The sequence below is a fragment of the Nomascus leucogenys genome, chromosome 25 (assembly GCF_006542625.1).
Source record: "Nomascus leucogenys isolate Asia chromosome 25, Asia_NLE_v1, whole genome shotgun sequence".
Taxonomy (NCBI): domain Eukaryota; kingdom Metazoa; phylum Chordata; class Mammalia; order Primates; family Hylobatidae; genus Nomascus; species Nomascus leucogenys.
In genome coordinates, this window is record NC_044405.1 from 8,659,282 (window position 1) to 8,678,583 (window position 19,302).

Here is a 19,302-nt window from a genome sequence, read left to right on the forward strand (position 1 = left end):
GCTTCTTATATTTATAAAATGGAAAATTGGAAAAATCCCAAATCAAAAAATGAAATAACAATACAAACATAAAACAGTACTAAACTTGTCTTTGCAAATAAAGTACTATCATTCTTTACCACTAAATATTTAAAAGAATAAATGGAAAGTGACTATTTTTATTAAATAAGAAAGGATATACTGCCACCTAGTGGTTCATGGTGTGGCTCAAGGGCAATATTTTCTCCAAGTATTCTTAGATCCTGCTGATCAAGGGAGGCTGATGGCTGAATATTTAAACCAGTTAAATAATTACCAAATTATTTAACTTTCAAGAAATTACGCTTAACCACGTTATACTTTATTACCTTCACCTTAAAAGATTAAAACTCTTAATAACAAAGCATAGATGGCTGTTCAGAAAATAAAATATTTCAATATAATAACTTCCATAAAAGCAGTGAAGACGAAAATGAATATTTTTTTGTGAAGAATATGGTGACTAATTTAAAGGTCTTTCAATTTATGAATACTTCATTTAGACTACCTACTATTTGAGTAAAGTAATAAATTTAATATGTTTTCCATAATGTAACGCACATGATGGAAACTCAAAATTAGCTACATTAATAATAATGGATAATCAAATTGAATATTAAAAATGCAATTAATCTTTTAAAAGAAAATATTTTTTGAGATCATTAAGCTGAATATGAGAACAAAAAGAAATAGAAAAATATTTTGAAGGAATCGCTTTATATCTATGTTATCTGATAAATTATTGATCTTTTCACTTCTATGTGTGATTCTGTGTGTATGTATGCGTGTGTGTGTTTGTGTATGCATGTTCATTTTGTGTTATATAATAGTGGACATAATTTTGTTATTGTAGAATATCTTCAAGATGTTTAAGCCATATATGTAGAGTGACTATCCTTTCTAATATCAAATGAATGATCTAATCATTTAAATAAATAATTAGTTTAACTAAATAATTAGATTATATTTTATCAATTAGGAATGATCTGTATTCAGTTCATAATCATTAAACACGAATCCTTTAATAGTGAACGCAAGAGATGATGAGGTTTTTTGATTAAAAAAATTATACAAATCTACATTATCAAAAATCAATATTCTGTTACAAAATAGCTGCAATACAAAATTCATTGTGGAGTGCAGTGGTGCCATCATGGCTCACTGCAGCCTAGGCATTCTGGGCTCAAGTAATCCTCCTGCCTTAGCCTCCCAAAGCACCAGGATTACTGGCATGAGTCACTGCACCCAGAATCATCATTCTCTATAGCAAGTACAGAACTTTTTGACTTGCAATGGGGTTACTTTCCAATAAACCCATCATAAGTTGAAAATATTGTTTAGTCAAAAATGCATATAATACACCTAACCTACTGAAAATAGCTCAGCCTCGCCTACCTTAAACATGCTCACAACACTTAGTGTATTATTGGCCAAAATCATCTGGCAACACAGTAGACAGTACACTGGAGAGTATCAGTTTACCCTTATGATGGCATAACTGACGGGGAGCTGTATCTGCCCAGCATCCTGAGACTGTATCACATAGCACTAGCTTTGGAAAAAATCAAAATTCAAAATTCAAAGTATGGCTTATCACTTTCACACCGTCGTAAACTAGAAAATTATAAGTGAAACCATTGTTAAGTCAGGAACTGTCTGTACAGCTTTTCATCAGTGCCAGAGTGATAGCATAAGAAAAGGAGACATCAAAGACACATTGATTCATTTATATATCAATTCACCAAATACATAGAGAGCATATTCTAAGGGCAATCCAGTGTGCTAGGAGGTGGAGGTGCCACAATGAAAAGTTGGACTAAACTGGCACAGTCTTTGTTCTCCTGAAATTAATTTTATTTGGAACACAGAGTCACACATAAGAAGAGGAGAAAATAAAAATGGAAAGCCTTGGATTTGGGGAAAGAGACAATCATGAAATATCCAGAGAACAAGCATCTAGACAAAGGGAAAGCAGGCAAGCATCAGAGAAAAAAGCTTTCCAGGCTTCAGGAACTGTAAAGAGAGAAGGGTCACATTAAGTGAGCAGGCAAATGGGCAGGAGAAGGGAAGTTAATGAGGAGAAGGAAGCAGGGACCAGATTATGGAGGGACACAGAGGGCAGATATGAAGTTTGAATTTAATTTGAAAGATCGTTTCCAAAATCCTGCTTTCATAAATGATGGGGAAATAAGATTTTAAAGAGATAAATATAGGAAAAGGAGCATATTTGAGTAAAAGGAAGAAAGAAAACGAATTCAGTGTAGACAAGTTGAGGTTGAAGGTGTGCCTGTGTATCACATTAAGGTGAGGGATGACAGGTGGGAAGGATAACGGGATTTCACTTCAGCAGCTGCAGTGATCAAATAAAAAGATTTTTTACCTCTTAAAATGTCCCTCTGACGAGACTTAGAAAATGACATAAAAAATAGGAACAATACCTGTAGTCATTACAAAGCATCATTGTCCAAACTAATTAATTTAAAAGGATGTAGGCCACGCATGGTGGCTCATACCCGTATCCCAGCACTTTGGGAGGGCGAGGCGGGCAGATCACTTGAGGTCAGGAGTTCGAGACTAGCCAGGCTAATATGGTGAAACGCCATCTTTACTAAAATACAAAAATTAGCTGGGCGTGGTGGTGAGTGCCTGTAATCCCAGCTACTAGGGAGGCTGAGGAAGAAGAATTGCTTGAACCCAGAAGGCAGAGGTTGCAGCGAGCCGAGATCCTTCCACTGCACTATACAGCCTGGGTGAAAGAGTGAGCTTCCATCAAAAAAAAAGAAAGAAAGGAAGGAAGGAAGGAAGGAAGGAAGGAAGGAAGGAAGGAAGGAAAAAGAGAGAGAGAAAGAAAGGAAGAAAGAAAGAGAAAATAAATAAAAATAAATAAAAGATGTAAGTGTAACTTTACAATAGAGGAATATGACAGTTACCACCTTATTCAACTGTGGAAACATCATTGCCAACAGTGAAACAATTGTACAGTACACCCTTTAATGAATTTAATGTGTAAATTCACACATTACTTTAGTATTCTCACCACCTGCCCACCCAAACAAAATCAGTTTGCTATGTATGGAAATGATCACAACAATTTAAAATTATAGACTGAGATCTATGGTGAAACAGACTTGGATGTGTCAAAAGAGTCTATGCCATGTAAATCAAACAATCGAAGAAACGGAGTGGTAGGGTTGAGGTTGGGGTGTGTTCTGGTCTAAAAGAAATCAAGATAAATAAATACTAATTGCTTCCTAAGCAAAAATAATGAAGTCACAGGCATCACATTACCTGGCTTCAAACTATACTACAAGGCTATAGAAAGCAAAACAACATGGTACCAGTACCAAAATACCAGGCATATAGATCCATGGAACAGAATAGAGAACCCAGAAATAAAATCAGACACCTACAACCAGCTGACCTTTGACGAAAATGACAAAAATAAACCATGGGGATAGGAAACTGTATCTAATAAATCGTGCTGGAAAAACTGGCCAGCTGCATGTAAAAGAATAAAACTGGACTCCTATCTCTAATCACATACAAAAATTAACTCAAGATGGATTAAAATAGTTAAATATAAGACCTTAAACTATACAAATTCTGGAAGGAAGCCTAGGGAAAACTGGTGGACATCAGCCTAGGCAAAGAATTTATGACTAAAATCTCAAAAGCAAATGCAACAAAAACAAAAATGACAAATGAAACTAATTAAAACTAAAGGGCCTCTGCACAGGAAAAGAAACAGTCAACAGAGTAAACAGACAACCTAGGACAATAGTGAAACTGGAAAAGTTCCCTTGTTCCCTTCGCAGGGCATGCAATGGGAGTGTGGCTTGCTGCTGCTTCATTGCCCTGCTGCTCAAGCTCCTAGGGAGAGCATGCAGATGGGCAGGTTGTGGGGCTCTGACCCCACAGCAGTGTCTAGGGGTGGAAGGCTTACAGCTGAAGTCCCAGTGGCCGTGTGTTACAATATGCTGTTTCATTTTAGCCTTCTGTAGGCAGCTTGTGCTAGGCAGCTCAATTAGGCTCCCTGCCTTATGGCAAGGACAGAGGGCTTTCTGTACCGCGGAGTTTCTTGCCTTGGTTCACCGGAAGAATCAGATCACATGTGGGCTTTGAGAATGAGTGCAAGGTTTTTCTGAGTGGAAGTAGCTCTCAGCAAATGGAGAGGCCAGAAGGGAGATGGAGTAGGAAGGTGGTTTTTCCCTGCAGCAGGGCTGCTCAGCAGCCCTGGCTCCCCTCCTACCCAAACTCCCAGGTCGTTCCGCTGGTGGATGGCCTGCTGGCCTGCCACGTCTATACCTGTGCTCTTATGCTGCTGCATGCCCCTTGACACCCAGCCGCTTGGGTCTTTTCACGCTGGTGTGTTCCTCTCGATGACCAGCTCCTGTGTCTTCTTCTGCTGGTCTAACTTCTGCCATCTTCTGACGTCCAGCTGCTTGTGTCTCTTCTCATTAGGGTCTGGGGTTTTACAGGCACAGGATGCAGGGCGTGGTGGGCCAGGGTGGTCTTGGGAAATGCAACATTTGGGCAGGAAAACAGAAATGCCTGTTCTCACATAGGTTCATGGGCACAGGTGCAGGGGTGAAGCCCTAGCCAGAGACCACGCCCTTTCCTTCCCTGCACTTCCTGTCACCCTCTTGTATAAATAGGAGAACTTTCTTTTCTTTCTTTTTCTTTCCTTTCTCTTTTTCTTCTCTCTTTCTTTTCTCTTTCTTTTTCTTTCTTCCTTTTTTTTTTTTTTTTGACAGTTTTGCTCTTGTCGCCCAGGCTGGAGTGCAGTGGCACGATCTTGGCTCACTGCAACCTCTGTCTCCCGAGTTCAAGCGATTCTTCTGCCTCAGCCTCTTGAATAGCTGGGATTACAGGCGCGTGCCACCACGCCGGCTAATTTTTTTTGTATTTTTAGTAGAGACGGGATTTTTCCAAGTTGAGCAGGCTGGTCTCGAGCTCCTGATCTCAGGTGATCTGCCCACTTTGGCCTCCCAAAGTGCTGGGCTGACAGGCCTGAGCCACCAGGCCTGGGCAGGAGAATATTTTTCTATTAAAATGTGACTCCGATGAGACTTAGAAGACTTCATAAAATAGAATATTCCTAACAGAATAGGATAAAATATGTGCAAACTATCCATGCAACAAAGGACTAATATCCAGTATATAAAACTTAAACAAATCAGTAACACAAAAACAAATAACCCCATTAAAAAGAGGCAAAGGACATAAAGAAATACTTCTCAAAAGAAGACATACAAATGACCAACAAACATGAAAAAAAAAATGCTCATCATCACCGATCATCAGAGAAATGCAAATTAAAACCACCATGAGACACCATCTCACACACCAGTCAAAATGGCTATTAAAAACTCAAGAAATAACAGATGTTGGAGAGGTTGCATAGAAAAGCAAATGCTTATACACTGTTTGTAGGAGTGTAAATTAGTTCAGCACCTGTGGAAAACAGTTTGAAGATTCCTCAAAGAACTTAAAATAGAACTATCATTTGACCCAGGAATCCCATTACAGGATATCTACCTGAAGGAAAAGAAATCATTCTAGCAAAAAGACACCTGCACTCTCATGTTTATCACAACAGTATTCACACTTAGGAATAAACCTAAGTTGTCCATCAGTGGCTGATTGGATAAAATGTGGTACATATATACCATGGAATACTATGCAGCCAAAAAAAGTAATGAAATAATGGCCTGTGCAGCAACATGGATGCAGATGGAGGCCATTATCCTAAGTGCATTAACACAGAAAGAAAATCAAATGCCACATGTTCTCAGTTATAAATGAGAGCTAAAAAAAATGGATATGCATGGACACAAAAATGAAAACAATAGAAACTGGGGTCTTCCAAAGAGCAGTTGGAGGATAAGAGTGTGTAAGGGTTGAAAAATTACCTATTGAGTACTATGTGCAGTATTTGGGTGATGGGTTCAAAAGAAGCCTAAACTCCAGGATTACACAATATACCCACAAAACAAACCTACATATGTACCCCTGAAACTAAAATAAAAAGAAATACTAATTGCAACACATGACTTTTGATGAATGATAAATTAAAGCCAAAGAAATCAAGGCATTATTCAGATAATTTAGAAAATATAATATGAACTAAATACTTGATGATGTTCATAATGAAAATATATCAAGGTGAAAATAGTATATGAGAATCTTATCATCATTCTGTAATTCACGAATTAGTTAGTGATGTTGTGTTATGAAGACAGCAACTTACAAACAGGTGGTTCAAAAAAATAAAGAAATGGAAACTTCTAAGAAAACAGATTAAATGCAGTTTTACCTGCTCCTTTCATGAAGTTGAACTGAAAACTCTGAACATGATTCTTCACTATTGCCTTACAAGTCCCTTAGACTATGTTTACTTACTTTAGTCTTGTGTGTGTGTGTTTTATGTAGTTATTTATCACTACTTTCTCAAGTACATGAAATTTTTCCAAGTCTCATTAACCATTAATAACAAAGAAATACATGTTTCTGTAGAGTGTAAAATAATATACGCAACTAAGCATCAGAGGGGTTCTGCATGTGAAGTTTTAGTAGATATTGACAACTTTACCAAAGTGAATATACCACTGACACAGGCTACAGAGCACTTATGATGAATACCTTTTATACAACTCTTTATTCTCACATTTGTCAAATTTCGGTTTAGCTTTTAATCATTTTGCTGGACATGTGGTATTATGTCAGAATGATTTTATTTGCATTGTCCTAGTGATAAAAATGTTTGAGCACCTCTGTGTGCTTATTGGTATTTTGCATATGCACTTTTGTAAAATACCTATTCAAATCTTTTGCCCATTTTTGAGGCAATTGGCCTGTTTTTTTTCTTTTTGATTATTTTCTGTGTATCATGGATATGTGTCTTTTAAAAGTTTTATGACTATTTTCTCACATGGAGCTGTTCGCTGTTGTTGCCTTATTTTGAGCTCTTTTGATAAAATCCATTCGTGTAAATTAATTAACTATATTTAAAACATTTTATTTTTATTTTAATTAGTGCTTTGTGTGTCCTTTTGCTCAGAAAATATTGTCCATTTAAGGTTGAGATGCTATTCTCCTACGTTATCTTACAGAACCTTTATTGTTGATTATTTCAGAATAAATCTTAAGTTCATTAAATGAACTTCCCAAATTACACATACTTCTTTTATTTAAAAATAGCATATTTTATAATAGAAGTCATCTTTCATTCATTATTGCCTCAAATTTTAATCATGCTCTTGAATTCTCACAGAACCCTCAAATTGAAACCACTATCCTTGTATCTAATATCATAAACTTGTTTTGTCTGAAGAAGTGAAATCAATATAATATTCACACATTTGTGCTAGGCTTCTTTTTTATTCATGACTTTACAAGTGATTTAGTATTCTTTCATCAATTTATGGCATTCCATTGTGTAGATATATCAAAATTAATTTGGCTTGGTAATATTTAGCATTCTTTCATCAATCTACAGAATTCTGTTGTGTGGATATATCAAAATTAATTTGACATTATAACATAAAACATTTATTATTTTTGGATTTTTATTATTATAAATGTTCTTGCTGTATCTGATGTCTTTTGGTAATGATAATTCCAATTCTGTTTTATATATATAAAATAGCAATAGAATTGCTGTGACATAAGATATATGCTGTTCATTATTTGCAAACAGAGACAATTTTTCAAAGTAATTTAACAATTTAAAATTTAAGTCTCCCAAAGCAATATAAGAGGAATCTAGTTGTTCAAAGTCTTGCCAACTCATGAATTTCATTTTATTTTAGCTCTTCCCATATATATATGTATAATGGTAATTTATGGTAGCCTTAATTTGCATAAACACTGATGTATATTGTAAACAGATTTCAATGTTTCATAGGCTACTTATTATACACTTTTTAAAGTAACTGTTAAAAGTTTGCAATTTTACTGTTGAACTTTATTTTTCTAATTTATATTTTATTTCTTGTGTATATACACTTGTGTGAACAAACACACATATAATTTTAATACAAGTCCTTTGTCTTATATGACTTGTGGATATTTGCCTGACATTTTGGATTTTTATTTTAGCTTATTTTTGACATTTTTGACAATAACTTTAGTATTTAATGTTCAGATTAAGATCTGTAATTCACCACAAATTGACATTTTTGCATGGCATACAGTAGGGTTCTGTTTAATTTTTCCATGCATATATCTAATTGATCCAGAATTATTTGTTGAAAAGAATTTTATATATATATATATACACCTCGTGATTTGCCCGCCTTGGCCTCCCAAAGTGCTGGGATTACAGGCATGAGCCACCGCGCCCGGCCAAGAATTATAATTTTTATCCTACCTTGAAGTATCACTTTTATCATAAACTGTGTGGTTTATCATATACATTTATGGGTTTGTGTTTGGACCGATATTTAACTCTTGTATGAATTATTTTCTGTTTGCCTACCTTTGTTACTGTATTAGTGTTAAGACAGTGTTAATATGATAACATTATAATTATTCTAGAAAATAGCATACTCTTTAGTACTCTATATTCTCCAGTTTTATTTTCCACCTTAGGTAAGCTTCCCTTTCTATTATAGAACCTTTGCACTTCTATGAAAATATTATAATGTCTTTGTGGAATTTTATACTCAGAACTTACTGAGATGTTGAATGACACTGTACTGAATATAGAAAAACTGGGTAGGAAACATAGTTTTTACAGTATTAGCTCAATCAATCCATGAACAAGGTATATTTAATATTTGCAAAGATTTAATTATTCTCAGTAATGTATTTAATTTAATGCATAAAGTTCTAATTTATCTTTTCTTAGTATTTTCCCTTTTTGTGTTAGTATTTGATAATGTAAAGGCTGATGTTAATCCAAGTCATATTATTTTGGAAATAACATTTCTCATATTTTACTGTTAATATATGGAAAAATGTTATGTTTAAATTGATTTGATAACCAATTACCTTTCTAGATTTATTTATTAATTATAATAGTGCAACTATAGGCTGATTTTCCTACATACACAATTATGTCATTTGGTAATAATGATAGTTTATTTATTCTTTTCTAATCTTTGCAACTTTCTTTTTCTCCCCTTTATTTTCAAAGGGGATTAAAACTCCCAACTTGTATGTAGACTGAGACACAGACATGTAGAAATAGTTACAAAAGGCAAAAAGTATGCAAGACAACAATATGAATACAGATAATCATGTAAACATGTCAAAAAGTTGTCTGAGTGGCAGAGAATTAAATCAGAACTATATTATTAAGTTAGCAAATTCTCAGAAATCTGAAATTTTGTATGTATTTTTCAAAAATAATTTCACATTATTTTTCTTTGAGTGTCTTTTAGTAGGTATAATACCACAACTTGTGAGCTTATTATGGTCATGCTGTTGAATTACAGAGTAAATAATTTGTATTCCGTTAAAGAGACATATATAGAGAGGATGGGTAATGTGAGAATGACATATAAAGATTGTTTGAGGTACAACTACAGAAATATACAAGTAGACCAACACAACAAAATAGTAAGTCCAGAAATAAACACATATATGTGTAGTCACCTGATTTATGAAAAGATGGCCAGCTTTTTTTTTTTCCCCAAATGTGATAGTCTTCCAATAGATGGTGCTTGGTTAACTGAATTTGGACAAAAATGATTCTTACTCATAGCATCACACTATAAATAAAAATCAACTAAGAACCTTTAGTAGTTTTAAATGTAAAATGTAAAAATTAAAACTTTTATAACAAAACATAGAATACCTTTATGTCTTAGTAAAGGCTACAGTAAAAAGATACCATGGATCGAGTGGTTCAAAGAACAAGCATATATTTCTCATAGTTCTGGGAAGATCATAATCAAGGTACCAGCATATACCATTTCTGGTGAGGGCCCTTTTCTTGACTTGCAGAAGCCTGTCTTCTCTTGATATCTTCACATTGCAGAGAGAGAGACAGAGTAGCAAAGAGGGAGAATGTTCTAGTCTCTTTCTCTTCTAGGACCCTAATCCCATTAGGGCCTCAACCTTCATGACCTCATGTAAGCCTAGTTACATCTCAAAGGTCCTGCAGCCTAAAACCATCTCATTAAGGGGTAAGGTTTCAACAAATAAAGGTGAAGGGAGACACAAGCATGCAGTCCATAACAATTTATGACATTACAGAAGATGAAGATTTCTTATTTAGCATGGAAAAAGAGTTTACTATCAAAGAAAAAAGCTAAAGATTGCTTTAAAATCTTTATTAAGTGAAAATTAAGATTAAAATTAAGAAATTTTTTTTCTAAAAACACCATTAAGAAAGTAACAAGAGTGAAAGAATACATTTGTGAATATGCATCTGACAAAAGATGTGTATATAATATATGTAAAGGAATGCTACATAAAGACATATGACCTAATTTCAAAAAAAATAGGAAAAATATTTAAATGAGTACTTTACAAAAATGGATATCTAACAGACCAATAAGCACATTTGAAAAGTTGCTCAACTTTGTTAACCCCTAGAAATGCAATGTCACCAAGTACTTATCAGAAAATTTAAAATCAAGAGACTGATGATACTAAGTATTAGCTAAATTACAGAGCAACTGGGATTCACATCCATTGTTGATGTAAGTACTAATTGCTACTACCATTTGGAAAACTGTTTGGTGGTATCCACTTAAATCAATACTAACATTACTAATGACCCAGTAATTTCACTTCTAGGTATATTTGCAACATAAATGGTTATAAATATCAACCAAGACAAATGTTCCACGACTGAAGCAGCATTATTCATAACTGTATGAACAAAAATACAGATAGGTATTCTTTTCATCCTTCAACAACTGAAAGATGAAACACATATTTTTATATCATGAAATGCTGAATAGCAATGACAATCAATGACATATATCTGTATGCAATAACATGCATGAATGATAAAAAATTATTATTGAATGAAAGCAGTTGCAAAAGAATACATACACATACACTACTTACATAAATTTCAAAAGCAAGCAGGAATAACCTGTTTGTAGAAATCAAATTATGATTATGTACTAGTAACTGGAATGAGACAGGATTAGTGCTTCTGAGGTTCTGGAAATATTAATGTTGTGTCTTTTGATGTGAGTGTTCATCAAATTGTGTGTTGCCTTTGTGGTAATATATCCAGCTATACAAATTATTACATGTATAATTTTCATCATATACATTTTACTTCAGTGTTAATATTACTTTAAATTAATATAAATGATTTTAAAACAAAAACCTATTATGATGTTTTAATGATATCTTAGTCGTAAAATAATTTTATATAAAATGAAGATTTTATAATATCTATTCTGGATTAATTCTCTATTATGTTCTTTATTTATCTAACTGATTGCTGTTCTATACTTCTTTGAGTATTCCTTGTCATGATAAAATTTTTAAAAAATCAATTTGTAGCTAATACATTTTCAGCTTCATTTTGCAATAGGAAAGTTGAAGAAATAGAATCCAGTATATTTCATCACAAGTCACAGTGGATCAGATAAAGTCTGTAAAAATCAGCTTCCAAATGGACAAAAATTTGCCTTCACAATTAGGACTCATAATTTTCAAAGTACTAAGAAAAACATAATTTAAAATCCTAGAATGAAACTCAAATACATTTCTGTGCAGTAATCAGGTGTGGGGGTGGGATGGATGAGCATTGCCAGTAATTAATACTCCAGGGATAGCATTAAGCTGAAAATGCATTCAAGTTCGTGAAAAACTACCTCTGCTTCCTGGAATCTGGAGTGGGACAGATCTATGCTGTCTCCTAGAGGTCTCAGTGGAAAAAAAAGGTTCGGTTATCCACAGCAATAAACTGGTCATTACCGTCTTCTTTATTGGACTTCTTCCTTCCTCTGTCTCACTTTCCCATTCCCTATTGTTGCTCCCTGAATCCACCTCCTAATTAAACTTTACACATGACAGCTCTTGTATCAAATACTGTTTCTGAAGCCCACCCAATGCAATGCTAAAGCTGAAGAAGAAATAAAACCCGTAACAAAATTCACCAGCTTATTTAACAGATGACTGAGATTTTTGGAAGAATCCTAGGGAGTTTTGAGGAATGTTCTGGCCCTACCCACAGTTAGTGTTTTGGCCTGTCTCCTTGCAAATATGCACGGTCATAAATTAGGGCAAAAAAAAAAAAAGTTAAGCTCTGCAATTTTATGTTTTCCAAAATAAAACCATTGTTTGATTAAGCTATACAAAAAGCATGTGTTTTATTTTAATTATAATGCAAAATAATTATTTTTCTTACACATTTGTCTTTTTTATGATATAAAATTTTCTGCCATTTTTTCCCTTTCTCTTTGATTATTTTTGTATAACTGTGATAAAATTTGTGGTTTTAAAAAACTGTGCTGTTTGTTTTAAAACACCACAAATAAAATGAGACATAAGTGAACAGATTATAACACTGGAAACAGAAATATAGAAAATCATTCCATGATTTTGCTAGGATCCAGAATGGAATCTAATCTTTAACTCTGTCAGTTTATGATTTGCAGTGGCTTTTCCTCAACCAGTTTCTCCAAACAGTATTTATGCTTCTTTTGGAGAAAAAATGTGTAGGAATTTGCCATCACCAACTCAAAAGCATGTAGGAAATAACCAGAACAGACATGTAAGCAACAACTCAAATATGTTTGCAACATCTTTGCAGCAAAAATGACTTTTTTTTTTACACCAGTAACTTCTGTTATTCAACATAAGTTATGTTATGGTGAATAACATAACTACTTAGAGGTGGTTACGTAGGTTATGTTGAATAACTTACAAGTAGTTTACTTCAGTGCTTCCTCATTCAACTATATTGTCCACGAAAGCCATAACACCTAATCATAAGCAATAAAAAGCAAAACGACACATAAAGATCCACATATTTTAGTATCAGGGAAAAAAACAAATTAGAAGCACTACTAATTCCTCTGTGTTTCCTTCCAATCCACTCTCACTCTTTACCAACTTCTACATTCATGAAACGAGCCTAAACAAGGAACATTCATGACTATTGCCTCAGAAGTCTCAACATATTTTTTGGTTTATTTATTTCTGTGTGCTACTTGGAGATGTTATAATTGGAATATATCATTACTACAGACGAAACTACTGTGTACCATTTAGAAAGTTGCATTTATTAGTTATGGGGGCATTTTCAAAAACATTAATTTGATAAAAAGAGTTCAAACAACATCAGAAATAGTGGACAAAAATGGCTAACGTAGAATTTCTTTCTTTTGCTACAATTCCAGAATGATCCACTTCTAGCTGGTGCCAGCACATCGCTCAAAACCATCTGTAATTGATGGTATTTTTTCTTTTATTTCTAGTAAAAACAGAAAAACTTAGAATGAAATAATTTTAGCTGGGAGTAAACTAGCAGTGACATAGAAGACTAAATAGCCTTGCAAGTGACATGCTCATACAACTGTAGTTTATGTTCAACATTTGTTGCCTCTAAACTATACCCAACTTATCAGAGAATGCTGAAGAGGAAGCCCTATTTTGTGACTAGGAGGATTATATGGTATCAGCCTCCTCATGCACACTCTAAATTGCAGTCATCTGAAGTCTGGTAGCCAGATGTTCCATCTCAACTGAGGCCCTACAGCATTAAAAATAACATTTTCATAAATGTCTGATGATTACCTAAGACAATGTTGGTTTTGTCCCAAAAGTCTCCCATTAGAATTTGCTTAGCCTCCATATAGTATGTAGATAGGCCACATGCTTATCTACTGAGTCAGAGGGGCAAAATGGCTGAGAGGGATACACAGAAGGAAAGCTCTCTCCGCTCTGCCTGACTGAAAAGTCACTTTCAAATGAACTGCTTCATGGTAACCCACAATTTCCTATTCTCCACATCATTTCAGTATACCGTAAATGTAATTCAAATAATTTTCTCTGTTATATTCAGAAGGTTGACATCCTTCTGGCATGGATCTAGAGAGCTGTCACATGCCTGTGGCAGGTTTTTTGTATTTTGTTTTGTCCCTGTCATGTGAAAGCAAACTATTCTTTGTTTATTCACATAAGGGAAAAGAGACATTCAAGATTAATTGCTGGTTATCTGATGCCAGTGACTGAATTGCTTTGATCCAGTTATAAGAAGATATCTGTAAAAACAACTATAATTGGGTGCTGGAAACATCATCATCTATGCACCGTTCTAATATTTAATAATGGCTATGACACCACCAATACACACATAGACAAACACACATGCAGATTTGATGTTGTTTGTAATTTATTCTTTAGGCAAGCAGGAGAAATTCCAGTGATTTTTACTGAACTGTATCTATCAAAATAGTTAAGCCCTACTTCATGGTTCGTGGTCTGAAGGAATAAACGTGGGGACTAGTATAAAGAGTCCTTTTAGTGAAAAATGGGTTTATCACCAAACACGTACATCTCTGCGTGTTAGCCCTGGTTAGCATCTTGGGTCCCTGAAATTGGCATTATTTTTTGGTATATTTTTAAAGATTCACCAATAATAATGATTTTTTACAACATAATTATACAGGTAAATACTCAAAGGTTGGAGGTGGGAAGAAATGGAGAAGTGATCAGACTACATACGTGGAGTGATACAGCACAGATAGTCTACAATGTTGCAATTTTAAGGGACACTGAAGATTAGAACTGACTTATTTTGGAAAATTCGCAGCTGGTTGTTATACTGTAAATCCAATAGTGACAAATGTTAACCTATGGACCAAATCTAGTTCTATGCCTGTTTTAAAAATAAAGTTTTATTGGAGCACATTCAGTCATTTATAAATGATCTAAAGTTGTTTTTATACTACAATAGCAGAATTGAGTAATTTTGACATGTCACATGGCCCACAGAGCCCAAAATGTCCACCGTCTAGCCTGTACAAAAAAGTTGTGGTGAACTTGAGACTAAAGAGTTAGCTGGAATTATACTTCCCTTACCAGCTATAGATTCTCTTTATATAAACTGAATTGTATTTTACTAGCTCTATCAGTTTAATATCTACATACCTACTTATTATACATAGCAAGGGATCTCAATGAAATATACCAATATTTTTCTAATTCACCTCATCCTAAGAAACTGCTGGGAAAATATATATTTCTAAGTTCACTATGGAATATCCTGATGTAGTATTTCTGCTAAATTCTATGAATATTTTCACAAGAGCCACAAGTAATGATTATGAGAACTATGGGAAGGCAATAGAAGACCATTTGCAGATAACTGCTTATTAAGTTTGCCTTGCCATTAGGTATGTTGACCATAATTGAGCCAATTCAGGTTTTAATGGCTAAATGTTCTCAATTAGGATCTACCATCTTATGATGCTCCTATTCCCACTGAATTCAGTAGGTTTATTTCAGTTATGTTCTCCAGAAGAAAATCTCTGAGATTATCATTTCACCAAAATCTGACAGACATACTTGTCAGGAAAATATATAACTCCTCCATTCATGCTATAGCAGGTAGGGGTGTGTGTGTGTGTGTGTGTGCGTGTGTTTAAATGTACAAAGGTTGCCAAAGACATTCCTGTTGCCAAAATTATTCCTGTTTCTAAATCCACTGAACTTTCCTGTCCATTACCAACTTGAATTCTCAACAGTACTGAATACATTTATAGGGAGAAAATAATACCATACAATTTCTCATTATTTCAGTCCATCAAATTTAAACCCAAGTCCTATTGGTTACATCTCCATATGTCTATTAAACCTGGTTATTCTATCAAATCAATTTACCATCATGCTACTCTAATCTGTCATTATCATCTCTTTCTTCCAAATTAATACAATTGTTTCACTCTTGTTTACCTGTGAGATGCTCAGGTGGAGCCAAAATCTTCCTTTCTAAATAAATACTGATTAATTTTATGTATTTGTGTATAATTTTCTAATGGACTTCCATTGTACCTGGGATAACATCCAAACTCCTTAGTATTACTTGAAAGTTCTTCCAAGATTTAGCTCCTACTTTTCAGTCTCATTGTCTGTCACTCTCCCTCTTGTTCAATCATCATATATACAATACTGTCTCTCAGACAAAAACTAAAGACATAATGTTCCATCTGCCTAGAATACTCTTCTCATGTTTTCCTCCCACTACATTCATTTGAATTACTTGTTGCTAGAGACATGCTAAAATAGGTGTGTAAAGAAGAGAACTCTGCTTGACACAGTGGGGATCTGTGTCCCCACCCAAATCTCATGTCAAATTGTAATCCCCAATGTTGGAGGTGGGGCATGGTGGGAGGTGATTGGATCATGGAAGTGGTTTCTCATGGTTTAACACCATCCCTCTTGCTACTGTTGTGGCGATAGTGAGTTCTCATGAGATCTGCTTGTTTGAAAGTGTGTAGTACCTCCTCCCTCTCTCTTCTTCCTCCTGCTCCTCCTAGGTAAGATGCCTTGCTCTCCCTATGCCTTCTGCCATAATTAAAAGCTCCCTGAGGCCTCTCCAGAAGCAGAAGTCGCCACGCTTCCTGTAGAGCCTGTGGAACCATGAGCAAATTAAATCTCTTTTCTTTATAAATTACCCAGTTTCAGGTATTTCTTTATAGCAGTGCAAGAATAGATGAATACACTGCTGTAATGTCAATTATATTGGAAATGACGTATTCGGTACCATAAACTCTATGAGACATGAGAATTTACTTGCTCACATGAATCTGGATAATTACCTAAACAAAGTAGATAACAACGTATGTGTGTTAATAGGATATCTTTTCCCTCCAACATCTTAAATTACTTTTTACCAACTTACTAAAGTCTTGAAGTTAAACTTATTAAAATATAACCCACAAAGATTCAAGTATTCCCCATTGATTAACTTGTTTAAGAATTTTAGAAACTGAACTCTGATCTCTTTAAAATTAGTTAATTAGATTTTAAAATTTTCTTACTATTTAACTACTATAATGTTTAAAAAATATTGGTGTTCCCAATATTTTAATAAATTCTTTGATATAAAATAATTCTTTAAACTAGAGATATAATCACAAGTTCAGACAATTTGTAGCTACTTGGATCCACAAATTTCACAGTTACAACTGGGAGCTGATAAAGTTTTGTAATAAATATTATAAAAACACATGTATGAATCCAAATAAGAGACATCACAAAAACAATGCTAACACCATAAGCCTACTAAGTCTCATTTCTTTTTCTGCATCCAAGGCCTGAAATTATGAGGTTCACATGCAAGACACGCTCTCATGTCAAAGAGATTATGGCAGAAAAATCACTATAGAATTTTATACTGCAACCATTTACTATATTTTTAAGTCATTCCGTATAGTTATAACATTCAAACTCTACATGTTAGTTGACACCAAATTCCCAGTTAATGCCATTTCCTCTCCAACTTAATAAAGGTATTAGAAAGCAATTAATAACATTATTTGAAAAAATTATACATATGTTCTTTTTCATGAATAAGGTTTGTGTAAATTGCATCACTCTGCTTATCATTACAGATAAATTACTTGCTATAATCTTACAAATGATGGTGACAAAGAAATGTACCAGGAAACCTACAGGTTAATCTACAATTTAAAAGGTATATTTTGCTTATGCATTTCTTTTTCTGACAACTTTCCAAATAGATTGTTTTCAGAGAAAATTCTGGTGTGAGGATATGTAGTCAAAGATAATAATCCCTATGTGCTATGAACTGGGTGTTTTACATCCCTCAAATGTATGTGCTGAAGCCCTAACCCATAATGGGAAGGTATTTGGAAGTGGGGCCTTTGGAAAGTAATTAGGCTTAGATGATACCATGAGGGTGGGATCCCATGCTGTAACTGGCATCCTTATAATAAAAGGAACAGACATCAGAGCTCTTTCTTTCTGCTATCATGTCAGGACACAAAGAGAATGTAGCCATTTGCAAGCCAGAAATAAAGGCTTCATCAGAAACCAAATGATCCAGCACCTTGATGGTGGACTTTGCCTTCTCCAAATTTGTGAGAAATAAATGCCTGTAAGTCACCCAGGCTGTGCTATTTTGTTATAACAACCTCAGCAGACTAACACTCTCATAATGATACGTAATGTTTAAAGAAAAATGGGGTAGGCAATTGTTCATAAGATAGAAGAGAAATGAAGAACAGTATAGTATATTCCAGCTGGGCATGGTGGTTTATGCCTGCAATCCCAGCACTTTGGGAGGCTGAGGCAGAAGGATTGCTTGAGCTGAGACCAGCCTGGGCAAAATGTTGGAATCCCATCTCTACAAAAATACAAAAATTAGCCAGGGTCGTGGGGCATGCCTATAGTCCCAGCTACTCAGGAGGCTGAGGTGGAAGGATCTTGGGCCTGGGAGGTGGAGGCTGCAATGAGCCATAATCACACCACTGCACTCAAGCCCGGCCAACAGAACAAGACCCTGTCTCAAAAGGGAAAAAAAAGAGAGAGAGAGACAGTGAGAAGGAAGGAAAGAAGGAAGGAAGGAAGGAAGGAAGGAAGGAAGGAAGGAAGGAAGGAGGGAGGGAGGGAGGGAAGGAGGGAGGGAGGGAGGGAGGGAAGGAGAGAGGGAGGGAGGGAGGGAAGGAAGGAAGGAAGGAAGGAAAGAGGAAACGAAGGAAAGAGGGAAGGAACGAAGGAAAGAGGGAACGAAGGAAAGAGGGAAGGAAGGAAGGAAAGAAGGAAGGGAGGGAGGAAGGAAGGAAGGATGTAAGATATTTATCAGAAGCACAGATATGTTAACTGATTTTTGATGATTACAATTTTTTTTTATAAGGACCTCAGTTCCTCCAAAATTCTCTCCTACTTATCTTCTGAACTCAAACCACAGCGGTTTCTGAGGCAGAACCCAACACTTTCAGTTCATCCCAGTCACCTATTGCTACCTCATTTGTAGCCTTTCGGATCAATTATGAAAATATTAATACTTAGGGAGGCCAGGCACAGTTGCTAACACCTGTAATCCCAGCACTTTGGGAAGCTAAGGCGGGAGAATCAATTGAGCCCAGAAGTTTGAGACCAACCTGGGCAGCATAGTGAGATTCTGTCTCTACAAAAAAATTAACAAAATTAGACGAGTGTGGTGGCACACCTATAGTCCTAACTATTCTGGAGGCTGAGGTGGGAGGACTGCTCGAGCCAGGGAGGTCAAGGCTGCAATGAGCAACGATTGCACCACTGCACTCCAGCCTGAGTGACAGAGTGAGACACTGTTCCAAAAATGAAATAAATAAAATGTTTTTAAAAATGAAAACACAG